The following is a 7,605-nucleotide window of genomic DNA, read 5'->3' as shown; positions in this document are numbered from 1 at the left end:
TCATTATAATGTAATAAGTCCATTATTTCTCACCCCTCCATTGTAAGGCATACACAACACAAACACCAGGAACAATTATCTCAGAAGCCAGTTAACCTCCCAGAAGAAATAAAAGGTGTTAAAAGTAAGTATCTCCTTTAGGTGAGGACAGACTGGATCAAACAAAAACAACATTTGAAGTGAATTGCAAATGTATTGAGTTGTGATGCAACTGTAACTTGAACCTAACATGACTGGGGCGTGCATTTTTGAAATTGCATTTTCACAGCTGAATTCAAAATGAAGCTGATCGCAGTCCAAACTCAAGGTATTGTTGTAAAACTAAATATTCAACATGTTTCTACCTGTCCCTTTTCAGCTCACTCAGAAGTCCATAGCCTGCAGCCTGGTGCCTCTCTGTCTCTCTCCCTCCACACTGCTGGTCCAGTGGAGGTGCTGTTTGATCCTGCAGGATCTGTCCAATCTCGTATAGTCTTACTGAGCAGCGCAGGGCTCCCTGGCCCCAGGTACGAACAGTGAGTGTCAGTGCAGAACAGCTCTCTGACACTCCGCTCCCTCACTCCAGCTGATCAGGGCAACTACACAGTGAGGGACCTTAAGGGAAGCAGTATCAGCACTGTGATCGTCACTGTGGGTGGTAAGCAGGTCTACAGTAGGGTCACTAGAGGGCTCTATATTCTTGACAGAGTGTGTTCTTATATCATCCTCTGTCCTGATTGTCTTTTAGCTCACAGAGACACTGTCACCCTGCAGCCTGAAGCCTCTCTGTCTGTCCCTCTGTTCACTGGAGAGCCAGTGGAGGTGCTGTTTGATCCTGCAGGAGGTGGAAACTGGACCTCAGTGTGTTCTGTCCAGAACAGCAAAGCCAGCTGTGTCCCCCAGTACAGTTTTTTTTTATTTTTGATGATTAGCCATATGTTGATTACAATATTGTACATAATGTATAATTTGATCTCGATATTTTTCAGGAATGAATGATTGTATATTTTCAGAATAAATTTCGAAACCATATTATTGTCCCTCGATCTCTGTCTCTCTCTCACCCTGCTGTCTGTCTGTCCCTGCCTCTCTGTCTCTCTCTTTCAGCCCCGTCTGTCAGTCTGTCTGTCCCTCGATCTCTGTCTCTCTCTCTCTCCTTCCTCTCTCTCTCTCGGTTTGTTTGTCCCTCAATCTCAATCTTTCTCTTTGCCCGCTGTCTTTCTGTGCCTTCATCTTTGTCTCTCTCTCTCCTTCCTTTCTGTCTGTCACGCTGTCTGTCCTGCGTTGTCCCAGCTGGGCCTGTCTCCCCGGCTCTCTGCCTTCAGCTCTGTTCGCCGATGTCCCACCAGCCCGTCTCTCTCTCAGCCTGTCTCTTGACTTGCAGGAGGAAGAGGAGGTGGAGACGGCTCCTCCGGCAGGAGAGAGGAAGGAGGTCAGTGCTGGTCCCACCCTGCCTCCTGTCCTGTCTGTGGTGGAGTTTCGCCGTCTTGTCTGTCCCTGGGTCTCAGTGTCTCTCTCTCTTTCAGCCCTGTCTGTCAGTGTCTCTCTCTTCCTCCTCTCTGTCCTGTGGTGTCCAGTGAGTGTGTCTCTCTCCTCCTCCTCTCTGTCCTGTGGTGTCCAGTCAGTATGTCTCTCTCCTCCTCCTCTCTGTCCTGTGGTGTCCAGGCAGTGTGTCTCTCTCCTCCTCCTCTCTGTCCTGTGGTGTCCAGTCAGTGTCTCTCTCTACTCCTCCTCCTCTCTGTCCTGTGGTGTCCAGTGGGTCAGTATTAGTGGGCTACACCCAGGCTCACTCACCGCGAGTGTGATCTCAGCAGAGTCTCTGTGCTCTTGGGACACTTGACTCACCTGTCTCCCTCTTTCTCTCCCTGTGCTGTCCCTCTCCTGCCCCCTCTCTCCCTCCTCGGACTCCAGCTGGAGGAGGTCCAATCACCACCTCCTGTGAGACAGAAGAAAAAGAAGGTGGGTAATGCTCTGATCCTCTCTTTACTCTTGTCCAGTGTCCAGTCAGTGTCCAGTCAGTGTGTCTGTATGAACCCCTCTCTCTCTCAGTGCAGTGTTCATGTACTGGAGTGTCCAGTCAGTGTATCTGTATGAACCCCTCTCTCTCAGTGCAGTGTTCATGTACTGGAGTGTCCAGTCAGTGTGTCTGTATGAACCCCTCTCTCTCTCAGTGCAGTGTTCATGTACTGGAGTGTCCAGTCAGTGTGTCTGTGTGAACCCCTCTCTCTCTCTCTCTCTCTCTCTCGCTCAGTGCAGTGTTCATGTCCTGGAGTGTCCAGTCAGTGTGTCTGTATGAACCCCTCTCTCTCTCAGTGCAGTGTTCATGTCCTGGAGTGTCCAGTCCGACTCTTAACGTGACTCTCCTGTCTCTGCTTCAGAAGCACTGGTGCGTCTTTTTAAACTCCCTGAGCTGCGTGTCGGTGGAGACAGATGATCAGGACGAGCCGATGGAGGCGGTGGAGACTGTAGGTCAGGAGAGGAAGAGTGAGGGAGAGGAGGAGCAGGCTGCCGGGAAGGACAAGAAGAAGAAGAGGAGGTGCAGGTGAGCAGACAGGGGGGCGCCGCCCGGTCGTGTCTGTGATTCAAGGAAGAGTCTCCTCTTGCTGTTTGATGTCATGGTGACGTCTGTGTCTGTGTCCCTCACACCTGCAATAACAATATTCTTTCCAGGTTCCTTTCCTGGTTCTGTGCCTGCTAAGATCTGGACTGGACTGGACTGGACTGGACTGGACCAGAGCTGAGGGACACCAGACGATTGGACTGGAGCCTAGGGACACCAGGCTGGACTGGACCGGAGCTGAGAGACACCAGACTGTGCTGAACCGAAGCTGAGGGACACCAGACTGGACTGGACTGGAGCTGACGGACACCAGTCTGGACCGAAGCTGAGGGACCCCAGTCTGTGCTGGACCGAAGCTGAGGGACCCCAGACTGTGCTGGACCGAAGCTGAGGGACCCCATTCTGTGCTGGACTGAAGCTGAGGGACCCCAGACTGTGCTGGACTGAAGCTGAGGGACCCCAGACTGGACTGGACCGGAGCTGAGGGGCCCCAGACTGGACTGGACCGAAGCTGAGGGACCCCATTCTGTGCTGGACTGAAGCTGAGGGACCCCAGACTGTGCTGGACTGAAGCTGAGGGACCCCAGACTGGACTGGACCGGAGCTGAGGGGCCCCAGACTGGACTGGACGAAGCTGAGGGACCCCAGTCTGTGCTGGACCGAAGCTGAGGGACCCCAGTCTGGACTGCACTGGAGCTGAGGGACACCAGACTGGACTGGAGCTGAGGGGCCCCAGACTGGACTGGACTGGAGCTGAGGGGCCCCAGACTGGACTGGACTGGAGCTGAGGGACACCAGACTGGACTGGACTGAAGCTGAGGGGCCCCAGACTGGACTGAAGCTGAGGGGACCCATTCTGTACTGGACAGAAGCTGAGGGGTCCCAGACTGGACTGGACTGAAGCTGAGGGACCCCGGACCCCAGTGTGGACTGAAGCTGAGGGACCCCAGACCCCAGTCTGGACTAAAGCTAAGGGACCCCAGACTTGACTGTGGAAAACTTTCACATTATCTCCACCTGAGTCCTCAGATCGTCTGCATGACCTTGTATCATTAAGTATTATTTTAAGGTCCTGTGATGATCGTAAGATGGGGGGGGGGTCACTAAATAAACCCCTTGACATTAATCTGTATTGTAATTTTTGTTCTTTTGATAAGCATCAATAAAAATTTTTTTAAAAAAATCTGTTTAGCTTTTGGTTTTTTCCCTCCCCCACTGAAACGAACGAACAGAGTCTGTCCTTCTCTTTCATCCCGGAGAGTTTGTGGTTGACGGATTGAGGCCGAGAGCCCTCGTCGTCGGCGTGCCACCAGTTGGCGGGGATAAAGCAGGGGGAGCATCGTGTCCAATATTCCTTGAAACGAGACAGATTTCTAGCCACCTCCGTCTGAAGAGAAGGAAGTCGACCACGAAGTCCAGGGTGTCCTAGGAAGCTCTTTAGCCATTGTTTGCCCAGCAGCCATCTCACCCTGCAGCTCCCAGCTGGCACCCCCCTCCCCACTGGAGCCCAGCAGGTGTGAGCCTGGTCAGTACCTGGAGGGGAGACTCCTGGGAAAAACTAAGGTTGCTGCTGGGAGAGGTGTTAGTGGGGCCAGCAGGGGGCGCTCTCACCCTGCGGTCTGTGTGGGTCCTGATGCCCCAGTATAGTGACGGGGGACACATGCGCCGTCCTTTGGATGAGACGTCAATCCAATCCATCCTGACTCTCTGTGCTCATTTACAATCCCGGGGTGTCTCTGGAGAAGAGAAGGGGTGTTACCCCAGTGTCCTGGCCTGATTCCCCCCCTGGTCTTTACTCATCATGGCCTCCTAATCACCCCCCTCTCTGAACTGGCTCCATCCCTCTGCTCTCCTCCCCAATGAGAGCTGCTGTGTGCTGAGCGGACTGGAGCATCATCCAGGTGGGGGCTGCACACTGGGGGGGCTGGAGGGGATCCCCCTGACCTGGGAAGAGCTCTGAGTGGAGAGTCCAGACTTATTAATTATTATTATTATTCGTGCTGCACTGGGCTCCTGTCCTGGCAGTGAGAGGGGGACTCTGTGATCAGTACAGATACTTATGACTGTCTAATAATACAATTTAGAAATGGAACACAGGGTAGAGCTGTAGTCCCTTCGAAACGTTTTGAACTGCCAGAAGAAGTTTTCACAACCCGGACTCGTGAAGGTACAGGTCTTCTCCCATCGTCCGGAGCAAGGTGTATCGTGTCCTGGTGATTTCTCCCGTTTCGAATGGAGTTTAATGTCGCGTTTCTACTTTATTAGAGAGAGGCACTGAACTTTGGGGAACGTGACATCCACCCAGTAATACTAGTGGGTTGATAAATATAAATGTTTTTTTTCCCCCCATATTATACCTCGCGAAATATAATATGTGTGCGTGTCCTGTAATGGACTGGTGTCCTGTCCAGGGTGTGTGAGTGTGTGTGTCTGTGTGTCCTGTGATGGACAGATGGTACCCAGCCTGGACACCCTTGAGACACTGGCTGTGATGGACTGGTATCCTGTGAAGGACTGGTGTCCTGTCCAGGGTGTGTGTGTTTCCTGTGATGGACTGGTGTCCTGTCCAGGGTGTGTGTGTGTACTGTGATGGACTGGTGTCCTGTCTAGGGTGTGTATGTGTCCTGTGATGGACTGGTGGATCACAATATTAATTCTCCTCCTTGATTCCCTCCTTCATCGCCAGAGTGAAAGCGGGACACGGCAGTAAAAGCTCAGCCCTGCGGGTGGTGGTCCTCTCGGCCACACGGGGGCGCTCTGGCTCCACGGGGGGGGTTATGTTCAAGTCCCGCTGGAAATTGCACCGACGCGGTGGAGTTCGTGAACGTCCCAGACACCAAGAAAACGAGAGAGAGATAAAAGGTCGTTTTCGGGGTTCAAGAAGCAACCCCGAGATTCAGGGAGTTTCCCCGCTGAGCTTACTTTGCCGAAAACACGCAGGTTTTATTTTTTTCCCGTGCCCCCCTCACACAGGCCGTTTCTGTAGCGTGAAGTTTGCGCGGCGGTCGGTGAGAGGCGAAATTTTATTTATTTTTTTCCCATGGTTTGAAACAGAAACAGCCGTGTGGTGTTGTAGAGAGGTCGACGTGCCTGGTTTTCCTCGTCTGCGAAGCCCGTTTTTTTTTTTTTTTTTTGGGGGGCGGGGGGGTCGTGAGGTCCCACGCAGCGCTCGGAAAAGAAAATGGCGTTTCTTTTCCCGGCAGGACGGGGGGGGGGAACCCGTGTTTTTTGGACATGGCGTGGCCCGAAATTTACGCCCTTGGGCGCTAGAGGGGGGTGGATGTTGGTCTTTCTTTGATTTTGGGGTCGGGGGGGGGGTGCTAATTTCACTGAACCAAACCCCACGGAAACCTGTGTTGGACGTGGGGGTGCTGAAGGCGCCCTCGACGTGATTTTGTCTTTAAATTCAAGTGCAGCTTTTGTAACCCTTGGGCCGGAAACACCTGAACCCGTTTCCCCTGCCTGTCCGAGGTGGCGACTACCGGGGTCGTACAGGGACACCCGGCTGGCCGCTGAGAGTTGGAAAAATAAAATGTCCACCCAAAAAAAAAACAACAACCGTGAAAAATGTCGGCCATTTTTGTTTCGCGGCCGAGCCGTGAGCGCGTGGGGGGCGACGTCACGGAGGCGTCACAATGAGCCGCCTGACGTCACAGAGCGGCGGATTCTAGCGGGGGGCGGCGCCGGAGCCCCATGAGCTCAGAGGAGTGAAGAGAGAAGAAGAGGAAAGCGCTATATAGTCCTTTCTAAACACGTGTTTCTTCCAATAAAGTTACTTCGACTTCAATCATTAGTTTCAGCTTCAGAATCGCTCTTCAGTATCCCCGTGAAATCGGTAAGTCAGTCAAAAGTGCCGCTGGCGAGAAATAACAAAATAAGTGGAGAAATAAATTGTTTTTTTACCGTTACTCAACTCTTATGGGTGTGATCGTGCTGTAAAAAGATATTGAGAGGAGGTGCACCTCTACATAGAGAGTGGCGGGGGTGTGGAACAAGCTGCCCAGCCCTGTGGTTGAAGCCGATACCCTGGCTTCTCTCCAGACACAGCTGGGTGAGCTCCTCCAGTCAGGACAGGAGGCTCTTCTGTACACAGAGGGGGGCGGGGGTGGGGAACAAGCCGCCCAGCTGTGTGGCTCCGCCCCCTCCCCTCCCCACTGTGACTCTGCTTGTCTCGGCAGGACGATGCACCGACAGAGATGCCGCATGGCCGTGCGCGGTCGCAGCAGGACCCGGGCCTGGCGAGGCGTCGTAAGTCCACCCCTCCCGCCCGCCGTCCAGCGTCCAGCATCCAGCCCTCCTCCGACTGACCTCTCCGCCCCCAGTAGCGCTCGCTGTATTATAATAATAATAATAATAAACTTCACTGATAGAGCACCTTTCACACACATAGCAGCGCAAAGCGCTTGACAGACCAGGTCTCACGGTAACACCTCTAGACGAGGAGAGACACTTCCAGTGGTGATCTTGACTGAGGACACGCCCTCGGCTCAAGAGACAGGGTCACGTGTACAGTATGGCCTTCTGAGAGCACAGATTGCCTCTGGATGACCCAGACTCTTCCTGGACACACTGTACACACTCACCTGTCCAGACTCTCACTAGACACACTGTAGAGACTCACCTGTCCAGACTCTTACTGGACACACTGTAGAGACTGCCCAAGGCCCCTAGTCTCGACACGACTGGGCTGGGCTATTTGGTCAGAGCTGTCTCGGAGATGGGCTGTTTGGCGTCTTCACAGGTCACACCGGTCAGGCCGAACCCGGACTGGCAGCGGGAGAGGTCCCAGCCCAAGTCCCGGTGCTTTTCCGTAAGTCTGACCCGGTCGCCTTCCGCGAGACTGGACCGGCCGCCCTGTGGTGGGCCCGGTGCCCCACATCTACCCTACAGCTCCCCCACTGACCCCTAAACTCCCGATACCCTACAGCTCCCCCCACTGACCCCTAAACTCCTGATACCCTACAGCTCCCCCACTGACCCCTAAACTCCCGATACCCTACAGCTCCCCCAACTGACCCCTAAACTCCCGATACCCTACAGCTCCCCACTCTGACCCCTAAACTCCC

Source organism: Lepisosteus platostomus, chromosome 5 (genome assembly GCF_059453375.1).
Source record: "Lepisosteus platostomus isolate fLepPlt1 chromosome 5, fLepPlt1.hap1, whole genome shotgun sequence".
Classification (NCBI taxonomy): domain Eukaryota; kingdom Metazoa; phylum Chordata; class Actinopteri; order Semionotiformes; family Lepisosteidae; genus Lepisosteus; species Lepisosteus platostomus.
The sequence above is the reverse complement of the archived record's forward strand: the minus strand, read 5'-3'. Positions refer to the sequence as shown.